Here is an 18,570-nt window from a genome sequence, read left to right on the forward strand (position 1 = left end):
GTTTCAGGTGTCAGTTATCCATATACATATACCTATATCCACTCTTTTTTAGATTCTTTTCCCATATAGGCCATTACAGAGTACTGAGTAGAGTTCCTTGTGCTATACAGCAGGTTGTTGGTGGTTATCTGTTTTATATACAGTTCACTTGGTTCTTTTCTAATATGAGTTCTGAATATCTCCATTTCCCTGCATGAGTATGTAGTTCAAGCACTGGCGGCAGACACTTAGCACTGGTCTCAGTGTCTGTCTTCCAAGGCAGACAGAAGTATGGAGGGGGCAGGTAGGAGGTGCTCACTCCAAGTCCTGCTCTGTTGATCCGTCTGCCTGTCTGCCAACCAGGACTGCGACCCCTGAGGTCTTCTCTAGACCAGGCGGCTGGTGATGCTCCTGGTCTCGAGTCCATTCCAGAGCAGGGAGTGAGGAGCTAGCAGTGGGCCAGCAGGCAGTGCCGGAGAAGGTGGTGGACAGGAGCTCTGGCCATCACCTCTCTATGCAGAGCATTTCTGAAGAGGCCCTGAGGCTGGTGGTGGGTGGATGACTCTTCAAGTTAACATCTGCAGTAGAGACACTTACGAGTTAATAAATTCCTTTGAACTATTTGTGGTTATTGCTCCACGCTGCTAACATTCTCTCCCTTCCTACCTCAACCCCTCTCTTTTCCCCATATTTCTCTTTTCCCCTTACCCAGGACTCACTCCGCCTGGAATCCCCTCTGCTATCTTCTGCTGCCTGCCTAAGCCCTACTGGTCCTTCTGGACTCAGCTCAGGTAACAACTTGTTGGAGAAGGCTCCCTTGACTGAACCGGCTCCCACACTAGGCAGTCAATCACCCCCTCTCTACGCTGCTCGCACGTCTCTGTCCTGGCTCTTTATCACACTGGGTGGTCCATTTTGATGGATCCGGTTTCCAGACTGTGGGCTCTTTGAGGGCAGGGCCAAGACAGTCTCCTTCACTGCTCTGTCTGTAGCCTTGGAGACATGCCTGGCACAGAGGAGGAATTTGGAGAATGTTTATTCACTGGGGCAATAAGTGAACACACCAAAACTCCTGTTTCCATTTGCCAGAAGCCATGTCTTTACAGAAACACCGGCTATGTCTGCGGATTTGGGGAGGATCTCCTGAAGGCTTAGATACTTGAGTGGGTACGACCAGATGACCAGGAACCCCAAGGACAAGTGCTAATTAGTGGGCAGGAAGATCTAGGTGCAGACTCAGATGCCTTTGTGCATACCAGTTCTCTCTCTCTCTATCTCTCTACTAATTGTGGTTCAGTACACATAAAGTTTACTATCTTAAATACTTTTAAAATGCACGGTTTGGTAGTGTTAAGTACATTTACATTGTTGTGCAACCAATCTGCAGAACTCTTCAAACCGTGAAACTGAAATTCTGTCCCCATTAAGTACCAACTCGTCAGTCTCCCTCCCTCCAGCCCTGGCAATCACCATCCTACCTTTTGTCTCTATGAATTTGACTGTTCTAGATATGTTATATAAGTGGAATCATACAGTATTGGTCCTTTTGTGACTGGCTGATTTCACTTAGCATAATGTCCTCCAAGTTCATCGTGTTGTAAAAGGTGTCACAATTTTCTTCATTTTTAAGGCTGAATAATATTCCATTGTATGGATAGACCACATTTTGTTCATCCACTCATCTGACAATGGACACTTGGGTTGTTTCCATCATTTGGCTACTATGAATAATGCTGCTATGCACATGAGTGTACAAATGTCTGTTCAAGTTCCTGCTGTCACTTTTTTTGAGTATATACCTAGAAGTGGAATTGCTGCAGCATATAGCAATTCTATTTTTGATTTTTTGAGGAAATGCCGTACTGTTTTCCACAGTGACTACACCATTTTACATTCCCACTAACAGTGTACAAGGGTTCCATTTCTTCACATCCTCACCAACACTTGTTGTTTTCTGCTTTTTTTTTTGACAGTAGTCATCTTAATGGGCGTGAGGTGGTGTCTCTTTGCAGTTTTGAGATTCATTTCCCTGATGATTATTGATGTTGAGCATCTCTTTGTATGCTTGTTGGCCGTTTGTTTGCCTTCTTTAGAGAAATGTCTATTTAGTTCTTTGCTCAAATTTTAATTGGATTATTTGTTTTTTGTAGTTGTTGAGTTGTAGGAGTTCTTTATATATTCTAGAAATTAACCCAAAACAGCCATATTATTTGCAAATTTTCCCCATTCCATAGGTTGCATTTTCAGTCTGCTGATCGTGTCCTTTGATGCACAGAAAAATTCTAATTTTGTTGTAGTCCAATTTATTTTTTTCTTTTGTTGTCTGAATTTTGGTGTCACCATTCATTTTTATTGGGATTCATTCTTCTAGCCAGACTTCTTTTTAAATTTAATGTAATTTCTTGGCCTCTTCCCTAGCTGGTAGTAATAAATCTTAATCAGGGGAAGACTTACTTGGAGTGATCTGGAACATTACCCGTGCCTAGGCCCTGGTCCCTGAGAGTGGCAGAGGTAGGGAGGCAGCATTCGTGATAGGCCAGTGTTCTGTGTATGCCCTCCCTTTTGGTATGGGACTGGAAGAAAAAGCTTTAAGCCCCTTCACTTCCGGAGAGGCTAAGCCACTAGGAGGTAGAAGCCTTGGAGACCCAGCCAGCTGCTTGCCCAGACTCTCATGGCTAAGGCTGCGCTAAGGACGTCAGTTTCCACCATGTGCTAGAACCGCACGTAGATGTTAGTTTTGTAGCCCTAGGGTGGCACTGGGCCCAGAGGCAGGGGGATGACTGCACTGAAGAATGTTGCCTTGGTTTCAGCAAGAAATCTGCAGCATTTCTCCCTGGAGCCTGGTTCACCCTCAGTCCAGCACCAACGGGTACATGACTTCCTCCTTCTCTCAGCCCCACCACAGGCTTCTATGCGAGACTCCCTTGCACACTGGACTGCCAGTGTCTGTTTGGCAATTGGTCTCTTCTCATCTAAACACAGTTTGTTCATTGAGAAGAGGATGAAGGAGTAACAGCAAGGATATCCATGCAACTTGGGGCGTGTGAGTGTGTGAATGCGTGTGTACGTGCACCAATGTTAACCCCTGTGTGGATGCAGCGTGGACGCCTGAGTGGGCACATGGGAGTCAGCCTAGACAGACAGTGCTTATCTCTGCACCCTCCGTCAGCCTGTCCAGCCACCTCCTCAGTTGCTGTCTCTGCAAGAGCATGACTCTCTCCCGCTTGTCGCTGGTCGCCAACCCCGCTTCTCTCCCGTAACTGGCTGTAATAGAAGAAGTACATTTTCCATTATGTGTCGTATTTATTCAGCACAGTCTGATGTTCCCTGCTCTTAATTTAAAAATGGTTAAATTGGAATGTTTTTTCTTTTCCTCTGAAAGTACCCACCGAAGGTAAATTGCCCTATTTGTATATGGCCATCAAGTTGCATTTCTCTGCATTGGTGACCTTCTATAGGAAATAAAAGCCCTTTCTCCCGCCCACCACTTTCCCTCCCCATTCGGTCCGACCCTCAGTGGCCCCCGCCTGGCTTGCAGACTGCCGGCCCCACCTTGGCCCAGCCTGAGGCCCAGACTCAGCACCATCTATCTGTCCCTCAGTCTGGAGCCTAAAGCTAGTCTGACCTCTTGCCCCTTTCTCCAGGGAGAGGCCAAGGCAGAGGGTCCCCCTCTTCCAGAAACAGGAGCTGGGAAGCCCCCAGTGCACACAGACAGGGAACCCGGCCACCAGAGGGCGCTTGGACCTAAGGAAAGGGTGGTGGGCTCTGCTCTGTGAACCCCCCATCCCCGAGCAGAGGGCTGGGAAGGGCCCATGGAGGCAGTTCGGTGGCTACTTACAGAGCCTCGCTGAGCTGTGGGACCACGTCTCCCGAACGCCCTGCTGTGATCCCTTCCAATGCCCTCAGATGTTCCTGGGTGTCAAAGCCAAATGGCTCAGTTCAAGTCTGTGTATGCTAGATGCCCACACTTGGCTGGGTATGGAGGAAATGTCAGGGTTGAACTGCAAGGGGACCTGGTGGTTATTATTTTAATCTGTATTCAGAAAGAATGCTACTAACCCACAAAACACTTGATGTTATGGATATTATTCCTTAGCATGGAGCTAAAGAAAAATGAGAGCCGATTTAAGGTTGATTTAAAGAAAAGAATTATGTAAATAACTATTCCAATGGCCCATGAAGGTAGAGCACGGATGATGGTGAAATATCCAAATGCCTACCTGACACCACCATGGCGTTTCAAGATGAACACCGTCATAACTCACCTCTTAATTACTTTTCTCCCAAACCGGCTCCCTCCCATCCTCCCCATGTCAGCCATGGCACGTACGCCTTTCCAGTTGCTCAGGCCAAACCCTTGGAGTTATCCTGGACTCCCCTCTTTGCTTCATCCACCATATCCAACCATCCAGGAAACACTCTCCACTTAACTTTCAGAGTAAAATCAGAATCCATGCACTTCTCCCGCCTCCACTGGCCTCACCCTGGTCCAGGCTGCCACCAGCTCTCTCCTGGAGGGCTGCAGTCATCTCCAGACTGGTATCCTTGTTTCCACCTTGCCTCCCTGCAATCCTCTCCACCAGCCATCAAGGTTTTTAAAACCTCCCAGTGGTTTTCTATTATTCTTATAATAAAATCCAAACTCAAGACATGGTCTCCAGTTCCCGTGTGTTGTGGCCTTGCCGATTCCTCTCTCCCCCTGCTTCTCTCTACCCCGGGCCCTCCAGTCTCCTTTTAATTCCTTGCACACTCATGCCCAGCTTCTTCCTGTTTTTGTGCCGTGCCCCTCGCTTTTCCTCTGCCTTGATCCCTCTTCCTTTGGACCTTGCTGTCGCTGGCTCCTTGTCTTCAGGGCTCTGAAGGGGCCCTTGCTGAGATCCACACTGAAAACAGCTCCCATTTGCTCTGTCACGTTCCGTTTGATCACCCTGTTTGATTTTCTTTAGGGCATTCATCACTCTCTCATCATTTTGTTTAAGTGTTTCCCTGTTTACTGTCTGTTTCAAACCCCATTTGACTGTCCACACCCCCCGAGGCAGACATTATTGCCGGTCCCCCTCCTGTCGCCAGTACCTCTAGCAGCCATTAGCCATCACAGTGCTCTTTACATGCTGAATGCCTGGAACTCTCTGCGGGGCTGGCTCCCTCCTCTCTCTCTCTCTCTCTCTCTCTCTCTCTCTCATGGATTAGATTACATATCCTCAGCCTCTCTCTCTCTCTCTCTCTGCCAACCCTCATATGCCCTGGGCATGCTGCAGCCACATAGGACTCATAACCCACCTGGAGCTGCCCCAGAGGGAATTCGGCTTACACCCACTTCCTCCCTCAAATTTCTGCCTGCAACATCCTTCTCATCCTTCAAAGTCAGTCCTAATGCCACCTCCCCCCAAAGCTTTCTTTGATCCCTTACAAGCAGGTGTAATGTCCCTGTCCCCATTGCTCATCTGTATTTGTGTCTTTTCTTCTCCTTGCTCCTTGGGGAGAGGTCTGTGTGGAATTCATAATGCCCTCCCCATAGCCGAGGCTACTTGGGACTGGGGGTGTGGGTGGGGACTTGGCTCCATAGGGCCCTGCTGAAGGCAGAGCTCCACAGCTGAACAGGGAGTGCTCGTAGGCAGGCATGGGGTGCCATCTGGTCCCAGTGGGAGGAACGGCTTGCCATACTGGCTGTGGGTTCAGCTGCAGGTCACCTCCCCCCGGCAGAGACAGAGCTGCCAAGGACTAAGTGATTTTGCTTCTTTCCAAGGCAGACATTTCCCTAGAAGGACAAGCCAGTCCTGATTTAGGGCCTGACATCAAGCCTGCTACAGCTAGCCCCAATCAGAAAGGTGATGAAGATGCATTTTGAGCTAAAAGGTTTGCTAAGCACAGGTCCATACGGGCTCAGTGCTGTGGCTGGGACGAGGGCCATGCCTGTGGAGGTCCTGATATGGGCACTGGCCTGGGAGCCCAGGAACTTGCTGGGGACTTGGAAATTTCTACCTTTGGAGACCTGTAGTACAGCACAGTGAGGAAGTTGAGGAAGAAGGCATTGTCTTTATTTCCAATCAAATCATCCTTTCTTGGCTCCTCCAGGCTTAGTGAGGCTCTGCTCTTTTCCAGAACCTTCCACCTACTTGTACTCACATGACACAAACTGGGCAGTGCTCTAAGGGGGGTCTGAGCAAGCTGCAGTTTTGTCCTCCATGGACAGATTTGTCCTGGAGAAACTGATAGTTGCCTAAGGTCTTGAAGGATGCAGGTGAGCTATCTGGACAAGCAAGGTGACATGCCAGGTCCAGGTTCAAGGTGCCAATAGGGGAAGGATGCTGAAGAGTAAGGCCAAGGGTCCCAGTCTGTGGCTGGAGTGGACCATGAAACCAGTGCTCTCTTGGGCTCCGCAGACCCTAGAATTAACTTTGCCTCCCTGGTGGAACTTGGACAAGTTTCTTCCCCTTTTGGGCTTGGTTTCCCACTTATTTTAAGGAACGATTTTCTCAGGGCCCCTTGCAGCCCTTCTGGGGTTGGGAGGAGAATTGATTTGTCTTATTTCCACTTACACCGTTGCGTCACTCAAGTTTGTCCAATCGCTAACATCCAGTCAGAACTTCAGAGTTGCCAGTTTCTACGGACCAATGTATTTAATTAGATGGGTTTTCTTTTTTCTCTTTTATTGAATTGAGTAAGCAAATTAAATTGGGCAATTTGTTGTTAGGTCATTTAAATGCCAACTCAGTTTCGTAACCTGGGCTTGTGCCACATCCAAGTCCTTCCAACTTCTTCCCGGAGTGGAAGAATCCGAAGCCAGCTGGAGGAGTGGGTATCCTTGGGAGCTGTAGTACTCTTGAGGGTCTGAGTCCCTGGGGCATAGCCCGACTCTCTTTGTCTGTTTAAGAGGGCAAGCTGGGTTAGAGGGGCTTTGGGACTAGTGTTGGATGGGAGCAGTGGTGACATGATAATAATCAGAAGTTCTTAGCGTTGCCCACGAACAAAGGCCTGCCTTGAATTTGCAGCCTCTGTTTTCCTATCTGTATGACGGGTAAGGTCTCTGGAGACCCTTCTGTTCTGGCTTTTTGGGGCACTCTAGTTCTGGGGAGGTGGGAACTGCCCCAGCCCCACCAGGGTACAGCTGGTCCGTCCAGTGCTGAAGGGGACAGCCCTTGGGGCCCAGGTCTTGGAGGCCCAGCGAGGTGGGGTGGGAAGGCGGCCGGGGTCGGGTGAACAGCAGCCTCTCCTTGGGCCAGCATCTTCGAGGTGCCCGCTGGCCAGGCTGCTTCGGGCTCAAGACCGCTCGCCCAGCTGCTGTTCCGCCTCCGGCCACAAAGCAGAGCGGGGGCGCTCTCGCGCCGCCAGTGGAGCGGGCCGCGGCTCTTTCCAAGCCCTTGCCACCCCTCCACATCGCGGGAACGCTTTTGCTCCACCTGGACTCCAGGGAGCGGGGGCACCCCAAGGCCTCCGGGCGAGAAGAGGTTTGGGCGCGGAGAGAAGTGCAGCCGTAGGCACAGGGCATGACAGGAGGAAGCTCTTCGGCGCCTGCCCTAGGTCTCCCCATCCCCATACCCCCAGCGGAGCCTCGCCCCTCGCCCCCTCCTCTCACTGCCCAGGTCCCTGAGCACACCTGCCAGCAGCACGGTGCCACGCTGCAGAGCCATTGTTGGCACTCCCCCTTCTTGCGCGAGGAAAGGCAGGCGGGGTGTAGCTGTGGGACATTCCCCTCTGGGACCTGCTCCGAGAGGGGTGGGGCTGGGGCCCCTAGGCCACCTTTCTGGCTCCTGAGGCCGAAAAAGTGAGCAGGCAAGTCTGTAGACAGGCTGCCCAGACCTGTTGAATTCAGGGAGGCAGTGACAAGATGTGACAGGCGCACAGAGACAATGGCTGGAGGGCTCGAGTAGGGGCTGGGGACAGGCATTCGGGGCATGGGGCCTGGTAAATAACATTATCAAAGCGACAATCCGAGCAGGCAAATTGGGAATGCAGACAGGGCTCCGTGACCACGCTGGCTGTCTGCCTGTGAGTCACCTCTGCCGATCGATTCATCGCGGAGCACTTGGATATGCAATGTGCTTAGAAAGAGAGGCCAAGTTGGAGCCCTGTCTCCAGACAATAGAACTATCTGGGGTGCACCACAGTGGCCTGGGAACATTGCCTCCTCATGCTGGACCCCGAAGCCATGGCCCTTGTCCTTTCCCCTCCTTGGCCCCTCTTTTGCAAGGGCTGGGACCAGTTCCCCAGTTTTCCAGTTGAAATTGACCTTTCCTAAAGCTACCCTGATTTGGGGGGCTCCAGAGATCCCCCAGCCCTGCTGAATTGAGTCACCTCTTGTGGCTCCATCTCCTTGTCCCCGTTCAGTGCTTGGTGCAGAGCAGATGCCAATAAATATTTGTTGTAAGAATGAGGAAACCAGTGTATTTCTCTATTTTTAAACGTGCTTGGCTTTGTCTGTGTTTCCTACTAAACCTAGGAAATAAAAAGACAGCCCTTTAGGAAACAAGCGTGTGTCCAGTGTATACATAGCACAGCAGTGGTTTCAGGAAATAAACCAGTTCTGTGCAGATGTGGGCCGGGGGGCAGGGGGTGGCAAACAGAGTCTGGAAAAGAGGAAATATGCCTGAAAAGAGTCCCGGGAACCTAGCTCATTTCACAGGCGCCGTCCTGCTCTTCCTTTTCAATTCTGACCCTGTGGAACAGAAAACAGTTTTCCTTGGCCCAGAGACAAGGCAGGTGAGGCCATGACCGTGGTATCCAAACGTGCTGAGAGCTAATTGTGCCCGCTACAGGACAGCTTCGACACTCTTCTCAGGAGATCCCCGTGGTGTGGGCAGGTCAGCGCGCTGGTTGCCGAGGGCACGCGACATGGAAGCTACTCCTGAGTTCATTCCCCAGTGACAGCGGCCCCCAAACCCAGGTTTCTGGTGGGTTGTTTACCTAAATGCAGAGATAACATTACAGCCAGATGGAGTAAGCACTGATTGGTGACATTTGAAGATTCTGAGTTGGATCTGGCTGGAACTTGTTTTTTTCCTATTTTCTTTCTTTTTTTTTTTTAACTTTTTATCTTATATTTTCAAATGTTGCCGTGTATTGAATCATTTCTGAATGGTATGAAAATCCCATCCTCTAGTTCGTATTTGCCTGTCATTTTAAGAGGATAGTTTTCATAGCCAGTGACCATAACTAGTTCTGTGTCATGCCCCCCCCCTTACATTTGGGGAGACCTAGTCCTTTGGACTAGTGGCCCTGCAAAGCCACAACTTGGAGAGGAGTGAGGGCTGTAGGGAGCGGCCAGCTGTGAGGTGTTGCCTCACACACCTGGGTTCTGCCTGGCTTCCACTGTGGGTCTCACTGGGGCGCAGAGGGACTTGCAGGAGAGGTAAGGCTGTGGCCAGTCCTGAGTGGAGAAAGAAAGAAGGGAGGAAGGAGGGAGGGAGGAAGGGGAAAGGGAGGGAGGGAGGGAGGAAGGAAGGAGAGAGGGAGAGAGGGGGAGGGGCAGGGAGACTTCGGGGCCCCTATCCTGGTGACTTACGGCAGGCAGCACCCAATACCCAGTGCTTAGTGTACAGCTCTGCGTGGTGGCAGGGCTCACTCCGAGGGGTGGCGCCAAGTGTCACTCATGGAGTGGAGAGAATCTTGGCAGCATGCCGGTGTGCTGGCTTTACTCTTGGGGAAATGCCGCATTGTCTCCTGGGAGCCTGGCCAGCTGGCCACAGTCATGTCCTCTTTGAAATGGGCCTTCACAGGCTTGGCCCGTCATCCCTCACACCCAGGTCCCAGGTGCCACCTGAAGTGGTCCTCCCCTGCCTTTTACCCCCTTTGGCTTCCTTTCCCTGGATCTTTCTTTCTTAGCTCTCCTCCCTCCTGTCTCCCTCCTTCCTTCTTGTGCCGGTTCCCTCTCTTTTTCCCAGTCACTACTCCCCTTGCCCTCTTTCTCCTGCCCCTCCTCCCTCCTCTCGTCTCTCTCCCTCAATAGCTCTCTTGCTGTCTTTGCACTTTCTGGCCCTTTCTCTGCCTTTCTTCTGCTCCTTCTTTCTCCTTCCCTTCCTCTTTCCCCCTTTGCATCCCTTCCCCCCCCCTTCCTTGCCTCCCCCAAGGCTGCTCTCCCCTCCTTACTCTTCTTGCCTGTTCTTCCTCTTCATCCTGAAGTGGAGCAGGACCCTCTGGTCTTCGCCCCCCATGTCCTCCGCCTGCCTTTTGTCTGTGGAAAAACTTTAGCCAAAGAATAAGTTTAATCAGAGAAGTGAGAAAATGCAGAAACAAAGGAAATAGTCAAAGGAGACAACATAATAATATAGTCATTAAGCATAGTCAAGGACTTTAGTTCCTTCTCAAGGGCTATAGGTAATATTCTGAGCCACAGCCTGTGAGCTGTCTTATAGATACTGAAACCCCCGCCAGGTGGAAGAAGTGAACTACATGATGACCAGACCGTAGCCATGACATGAGCTGCCACAATTCCTAGAACTAGCATCAAGAAATGGAAACAAACCGACCCTGGAACTGAAGATTAACTGTACCTAAAACAATCAAGATGATGCTGGTCAGACTATCGGTGACCAATTTCAAGATGACTGTCAGAGCTGACTGTGCTGTATCTGCATGTAGCCCCTTCCCTCTGCCTATAAAAGCTCTTGCCCACTGATTGTCAGAGGGGGTGTCGGCCTTTGGACAGGCGTCCACCCTTACCTTCATTCCCACCCCTGTTTGCCAGCATGCAAAATAAAGCAAACTTTCCTTTCCACCAACCTTGCCTCTTTAATGGCTTTTGAGCGGCGAGCAGCTGGACCCCATTTTTGGTTACAGTTTTTGGCGCCCAATGTGGGGCTTGAACCCATGACCCTGAGATTAAGAGTCTCATGCTCTACCAACTGAGCTAGAAAAATATACTGATTATCAATGCTTTCTATGAAAAGATTTGCAATTAAAAGGGGAAAATGATGGAAGAAATGTTCACATATTGAAATATGGGGAAATCATTCTGGCCTATACATGACTTAATTTGAACTTTAGGCTAACCAAAACAGCCTGTTAACCCTATTAAACATACATTATACATCTGCTTTAACCATTAAGAAACAATACGTTCAGAGATACATTTTGACTATTATCCTCATTGTAACATGTCTACTAATTTTCAAATGTTTGTCCACGTACTATGACAAAGTAATCAAAGAGAGAGGAAATGTTTTCATAATACAAAATATTGATGCTAAGCTTGGTGTACTCTGAGCTCTTGCCCAGCAGAAGCAGCTTGATGGGTGAAAAGGCAAACCGGAGGGGGCAAACCTCCAAAGCGCTCAAGGGAGGTGATTGCCTTTTGCCCATTGTTTTCCTTTCATCCCCACTACAAGCTGAGCAGCAGGGCACTTTGCCCAAGGCATTGTGTGTTTTATCATTGTTTCATGATGGCAGAGGCTCATAATGTTTGGTTAATCACTTGCTGTTCCTATTGTCTGCATCCTCTGTCCCCCAATCTCTACTGGCTCCTTCTTGACATTCAGTGCTCAACTTAAATGTCACCATGTTTGGCCACCTGTTCTGAAGTGGCTGTTCAGCCACTCTGTTACATCATCCCATCTTAATTTTCTGGCCGGCACTGCTTGCTTATATTGTCCTCCTTTATTTCTTCCTTTGTTCAGTCTCTCTCTCTCTCCTGACTAGACTGCCAGCTCTGTGAGTGTGAGACCACATCCGTCTTGATCCCTTTTGTATTCCCAAGTCCTGGCACTGTGCTTGGCACCCAGCAGGGGCTCAATGAGTATTTGCTATGAAGCCCAGGGAAGCAGTGGCTAACCTTGTCTGGGAGAATTAGGGAAGGTATTGAAGGATGATTAGGAGTTTTCCAGGCAGAGAAGCAGGACAGGACTTTTCTAGTAAGGTAAACATGCATTAGAATGTTAGCATTACCAGCTCCAGCCTTGACCTTCCCTGACCAAAGGTGCTGGACTTGAACACCAAGACCTTGGAGGAGGGCTGCCTTCTTAAGCACCCTGAGACCCAGAGGTACCAATGAGGGAACTGCAGGGGTCTGCAAACAAATATAGAGCTGCCAGCAGCCCGTCTAAAGAAAGGAAATGTCCTAATGCCTCTCACCAGCTTGTCCTACAGCCTAGAAGTGTCCCACTCTACCAGAGCCCCTTCGAGGTCATCTCCATGCAGGGTGAGGATGGAGGCCCCTAAGCATGCAGCCTGGTGCATGGACTTGAACCTGCGCACACACGCCATAGGCCTGGGGCTCTGGGACGCAGCAACCTTTGTTGGAGGAGCTATCCTGTGTCTGAGGGATGGGCTCTGAGCTTTGGCCCCTGGCCACCCCCCTGCATTGCATGCCTTTCAGTCGTTGTTTTAATTTGACATCAGGAGGGATGACCAAATTTTTGGCAATCCCTGGGGAAGAGGGTAAGAATTGTGATATTGCATCCTCAAAGTCCCAAGTCACTGAAATGGAAATTGACTGCCATGTCAGGAAGGAATAAGGGAGAGAAAATTGCCTTGTGAGCAATTTGGCTTGGTCATAAATATCCCCAATAATCCTTCACAACAGCGCGGCTCTCTGTCGGGTGCTGAGATCTTTCCTGTGCATCAGCCTGCCAGATCTTCTCAATGGCTTGCAAGGTAAACAGGGCCAGGACTAGCTACCCAAGGAGGCATGGGCTGAACTGGGGCTGGAAGCCAGGCCTCAAGCCCCCAGCCCAGGGCACTGCCGTCTATGCCAATTTTGCATAGCCCCAGGCCCAGGCCCAGGCCCGAGAGGTCCTTGCGCTGCAGTGGGGCACCTGGTCTCGAGGGCCAGTAGACTGGAGACAGGGTTGTGGTGAGGAGAGGTGAGGGGAGTGGACTGCGTTCTAGGGAGCCCTGAATGGCTGGCTCCTCTTTCTTTCTTCTCTTACTTTTTTTCCCCTCTTTTTGTTTGTATTGTTGTAAAATTCACATAACACGAAATCCACAATTTTAACCATTTTAAAGTGTACAACTCATTAGCATTTAGTACATTCACAATGTTATACTACCACTATCCCTGTCTAGTTCTAGAACATTCTGATCACCCCAAAAGTAAACTTCATATTCATGAAGCATCCACCTCTAATTCTCCTCTCCCTTCTTTTCCCTTAAAAAAAAAACCTTATTATTAAGACTTATTTGTGGAATTGAGGTACAGAGAGTTGAATTAAATCCACATCTCATTTCAGGGCTGGCTACTAGAATCACCTACGGGGTATGCAAGGCCCCGTTCTCCTTTTGTGTTTTTTCTCCTTTATTCCAGATCCTCACCTCCTTTCCTCCCTTCCATGGGCACCCACTCTAATACATTTGAGATAAGTCTCTGAATATGTATGTGTTCTTGTAAAATATAGTGTTTTTTTGTGTATGTGTTCTTAATTTGCATAAATATTATTGTGCTATGAATCTTGTTCTGTTTCTTACTTGAAAAAAATCAGTACTATGATTTTGAGATCAGTCCATGTTGCACATACATCTGGTTACTTCAAACTGCTGCTTAGAGTTCTATTTAGACTATCCATTCTCCTGGGGAAGGAAAAATGGCCTGTCCCCAGTTCCATGCTGTGCCCCAGTGGCCCTCCTTGGACATGTCCCGACAGTACCTGTGTTGGGATAGGCCCCCAGATATGGGCTCAGTGGATCACAGAGTACACGTGTACTTAATGCTACTAAGCCCTGTTGGTTTGCTCTCTATAAGGGGAGGTTAAAAAAGAACAAAGTAATGCCATCTACAGCAACATGGATGGACCTAGAGATTCTCATAGTGAGTGAAATAAGTCAGACAGAGAAAGACAAATATCATATGATATCACTTATATGTGGAATCTAAAAAAAGGCTACAGATGAACTTATCGACAAAACCGAAATAGAATTATAGATGTAGAAAATAAATTTATGGTTACCGGGGCGGGGAGTCAGGGGGGGAGGGATAAATTGGGAGATTGGGACTGACACATACATACTACTATATATAAAATAGATAACTAACAAGGACCTACTATATAGCACAGGGAACTCTACTCAATACTCTGTAATGGCCTATATGGGAAAAGAATCTAAAAAAGAGTGGATATATGTATATGTATAACTGATTCACTTTGCTCTACAATGGAAACCAACACAACACTGTAAATCTTTTATACCCCAATAGAAAAAAAAAAAGGGTAGGTCCGTTTATAGTCCCACCAGGAAGGCATGGGGGCTCCGGTTTCACCTAGTCCTTTCTGACACCTGGTATTTTCCAACTTTCTAATACTTGCCAAACTGATAGGGGCCAAGAGAATCTTATAGTCTTTTCCAATTTGCGTATGCTTGATTACTAGTGAGTTTGGGCATCTTTTCCCAGGTTTATTGGCTACTATGTAAATTGCCTGTTGAAATGCTTTCTCTGTTTTTTCTTTTTTTAATTTAGATTCCTGTCTTCTTTTTGAATGATCCCCTCTTGTTGGTTTGGTTTTAGACATCACGAATATATTCACCTCTCAGTCATTTATCTTTTTTTTCAATGATATCATTTTATGAATAGAAATCCTTAATTTTGTTTATTCGAACCTATCAATTCGTATGGCTTGAAGGGTTTATTTTCCGTCTGATCCTTGTCCTCTCCAAGGCCTAAGGGTATTCTACATTTTCTTTCAATACCTTTTTGGTTTTACCTTTTATATTTAGGTTTTTTTATTTTTCTTTAATTTTTATTTTTGGCTGCGTTGGGTCTTTGTTGTTGCTCGTGGGCTTTCTCTGGTTGTGGCGAGCGGGGGCTACTCTTCGTCGTGGTGCGCGGGCTTCTCCTTGCCGTGGCTTCTCTTGTTGTGGAGCACAGACTCTAGGCGCGCAGGCTCAGTAGCTGTGGCACACAGGCCTAGTTGCTCTGCGGCATGTGGGATCTTCCCGGACCAGGGCTCGAACCTGTGTCCCCTGCATTGGCAGGCAGATTCTTAACCACTGCACCACCAGGGAAGTCCCTATATTTAGGTTATTTAATCCATCAGAAGTCACTTTTTATTTGTGGTGTGAGGTGGGAATGTAGCCCGTTTTCTTTTCAGCACTATTTACTTAAAAACCCTTCTTTTGCTTATTGATTTGTGGTTCCAGCTTTAACTCTCCATTATTTTCCTTGGGGTCTGTTTTGTTTTTTCCTACACCAGTACATATTGCTTTTCAAGAAATTGCTATAACTTTGTATTATATCTTAATATTTGGTAGGACAAGTCTTTCTCTTTCCTCTTCTTCTACAAAAATTGACTTACCTCCTTCAAGGCCTTTATTCTTTCAATTTCTTCTTCTTTTCTTAATTCCCATATAAACAAGCTCATTGCATTGGCAGAATGGGAAGACCTCCTTCCTCTTGGGTCCTGAGTAGAGCTACTCCTTCATGGGAGCTAATGCTTCAACCATGACAAATTTCTTTCTAGCTTTTGTTTTATTTCAGGACCCAAAAGAAACCCCTGAGGAAGGCAACCCCATTTTATGGATGAGGACACTGAGGCTCAGAGAGAGGTAGGGATTTCCAGACATGCACAGTGAGTTAGTCGGAAGGGTGGGACTTGAACCCATGCTTTCTGAGCCTCTGTCTTTGGCTATTATCACCACACCATGCTAACATACAGTGTTCAAAGACCATAGACAACTCATGCTCTAAAGCCCAAATACTTGCCACCCAGTCTCCACCCAGATGAGCAAGGTAAAGAGACAGTATGGCCAGAATTGCTTTGAAGAGGCAAAAGCTGAAGACCAATAGGCATTTCAAGGGAGGTCATCAAGCAGGGTTGGGAGGCTACGGTCAAAGCAGAGGATGGTTTGGGAGACAGTGGAAGTAGTTATGGAGCCAGATGTGGGGACATTGCAAGGGTGGCCATGGCAACTCAGTGCTAGTGACACTGCAGTTTAATGGATCTTAACAAATCAAGTTCTCCTACACTTCAGCAAGCAAGCAGGGAGCATGGGTCAAAGGAGGGAGAAAAGGACATGGTGGCTCCCGTGACTGCAGTGAGAAAGCCAGCAGTAGGTTCTGCAGGCAGAGATGGTGCACATAGCAGGGGTTCCTTGAAGAGGGGCTGGGAATCTAAATAGGGACTCAGCCTGAGCAGCAGATCAGTGGAAAGACTTGATCCAGGCACCCTATGACCATAGACATTGCCCCAGTGGAGTCTCACAGGACCCAGCTACCCATCAGCACTCCAGCTCCATCTGAGTAAGCACTTTTTCAAGGTCAGAGCTACTGCCTCAGAATGGGTGCCCTCCTTGTCCCTGGAGGTGTGCAAGGAGTGGTTGCATGGCCACAGGAAGGTGGAGGATGAACACATGTGTTTGGGGTGGAGATCGTTCTACACCACTGGCCCACTGGTTCACAAGCAGACTTGAGACTCACCTTGGGGTTGGGTTAAAAACACAGATGCCAGTTCCTACTCTGCTGATTCCATCCTTAGGCTGGGGAACCAGTAGTTTAGAGCAGTGCTTCTCAAACTATCTGGGATGGAAAGACTAGTTTTTCAATCTCTATTTTGTCACAATCTATATTTTACAAAAGACAAAATCACACCTTTCTCTGTTGCGGGCATGTCAAGTTGCCAAAACAGTACCTAAACACCTACTCTTATTGCTGTACTTATTTATCAACCAGTACAGCTTTGCCTGGCATGACTTCAGAGGACCCATTCTTCTAGAGATCACTGCCAACCTGGAGGTTCTAGGCCACTGTGCCTCTGCTTCTGGTCAGCAAAGGCTGTCCTGCCTCTACTCCAATTTGTGAGGCTCCCTTGGGGCCAGGGCCTTTGGGCTTGGTTCACCAGCTGAGAACCCAGTTGTCTCTATGTTTGTCTTGGCTGCTCAATTTCCCACTCTCTGTGAAGGTAGCAGATGCCATAATTCCTTCCCAGAGCTCAAAGAGCAATGGAGCAAGATGCTTGTCTAGTCTTTCTTTTAGAGGGCCCAGGCCTTCCCATTCTGCACTGTAAGTGCTAAACAAAGCATACATTGATTTTGCAAAAACCTGGCCTGGGCCAAAGGGGTCCATTGTGGTCTCCAAAGGGGAGTTCCCAAACCAGAGGCTCAACTTCTTTGGCTGCACTCCAGAGGCTGTTGTCCAGAAGGTGGAAGAGCTTTAGGATGGGTTCTACTGCAGAATAACAGCTGCACAAAAGCTCCTAGAGCAGGCCAAGGAAAGACTATGTTGAGGGAGATGAGCTATCTGATGTCAAAGGAATGGAATGTGTCACAGTGATCACTAAGGCTCTGTACCACTTGAATGTTCAAAAAGGGATGTTGGCTAAGATGCCTGGTGTGACTGATCTATGTTCACTTTCTCTCATGGCCACAAAGACACTTACTTAACATCTTCTAGCTGCTAGTCCCTGTGCTGAGCCCTGGCAAGGTAGGTGAAGAATCACACGTGACCCCAACTCTGGAGATGCATGCGGCTCACATTCCTGTGGGGAGATAGAAAGTAAACCTCCCTAATGGGGCACAATCACCAAAGCACTGACCAGGCTGGGTTGTCAGCTCCAAGCGGGCAGGGGTTGTCATCTGGCTTGCTTACTACTGTGTGCTCAATGCCTGGAGATTGCTCAGTATTTGTTAAATGAAAGCTCTTTAATGTTCCTAATGTGGGCACTGTGGTTGACGGACAGTTTTATCTGTCAACTTGGGCAGGCTATAGTCCCCAATTATTCAATCAAACACTAATCTAGGTGTAGCTGTGAAAGTATTTTGTAGATATGGTTCACATCTACAGTTGGTTGACTTGAAGTAAAGGAGATTACCCTTGATAATGTAGGTGGGCCTCAGCCCATCAGTTGAAAGACCTTAAGAAAAAAACTGAGGTATCCATGAGAAAGAAATTCCACCTATGGATGGCAGCATCAACTCCTGCTGGAGAGTTTCCAGCCTGCCCTTCCTGATGGCCTGTCATATGGATTTCAGACTTGCCTAGCCAGCCCCACAATTGAGTTACAAAATGACTGCAATAAATTGAGTAAGCAATTCCTTGCAATAAATCTACCTCTATCTCTATATCATCTATCTATCTATCTATCTATCATCTATCTATCTATCTATCTATCTATCTATCTATCTATCTATCATCTATCTATCTATCATCTATCTATCATCTATCTATCTATCTATCTATCTATCTATCTATCTATCTATCTATCTATCTATCTATCTATCTATCTATCATCTATCTATCTATCTTTCTATCTACTTATCAATCAATCAATCATCTATCTAAAGGATTCTACTAGAGAAACAGAATCACTATATCTATATCTCTATCCTCTGGGACCACATCTCAACTCCACTCCAGCCCCCTGGTTTCTTAGCCATTGAGCATTATTCAAGCTGGCTGTGAGTTCTGCTGTCTTCCCCAGCAGTCTGTGAGTGTGCTGAGGGCAGGAACACAGTTGCCTTCCTGTGTGTAATGGTGGTGCCTCATCATGGCTTTGCCCTGAGTGGTCCTCCTGAATGATCTTTGGATGAATAGATGTGCAGATGCTGGGAAGCTGAGGGCAAGGTGTACTGGTGACTTCTCCCTAGGCCAGCTCATCCACCTGTGGCTTCAGTGATGACCTCTGTGCCTGTGACTGCTAATCCTCCAGCTCCAGCTAAGACCTCTCCTCC

This window comes from Balaenoptera musculus, chromosome X (genome assembly GCF_009873245.2).
Source record: "Balaenoptera musculus isolate JJ_BM4_2016_0621 chromosome X, mBalMus1.pri.v3, whole genome shotgun sequence".
Classification (NCBI taxonomy): Eukaryota; Metazoa; Chordata; class Mammalia; order Artiodactyla; family Balaenopteridae; genus Balaenoptera; species Balaenoptera musculus.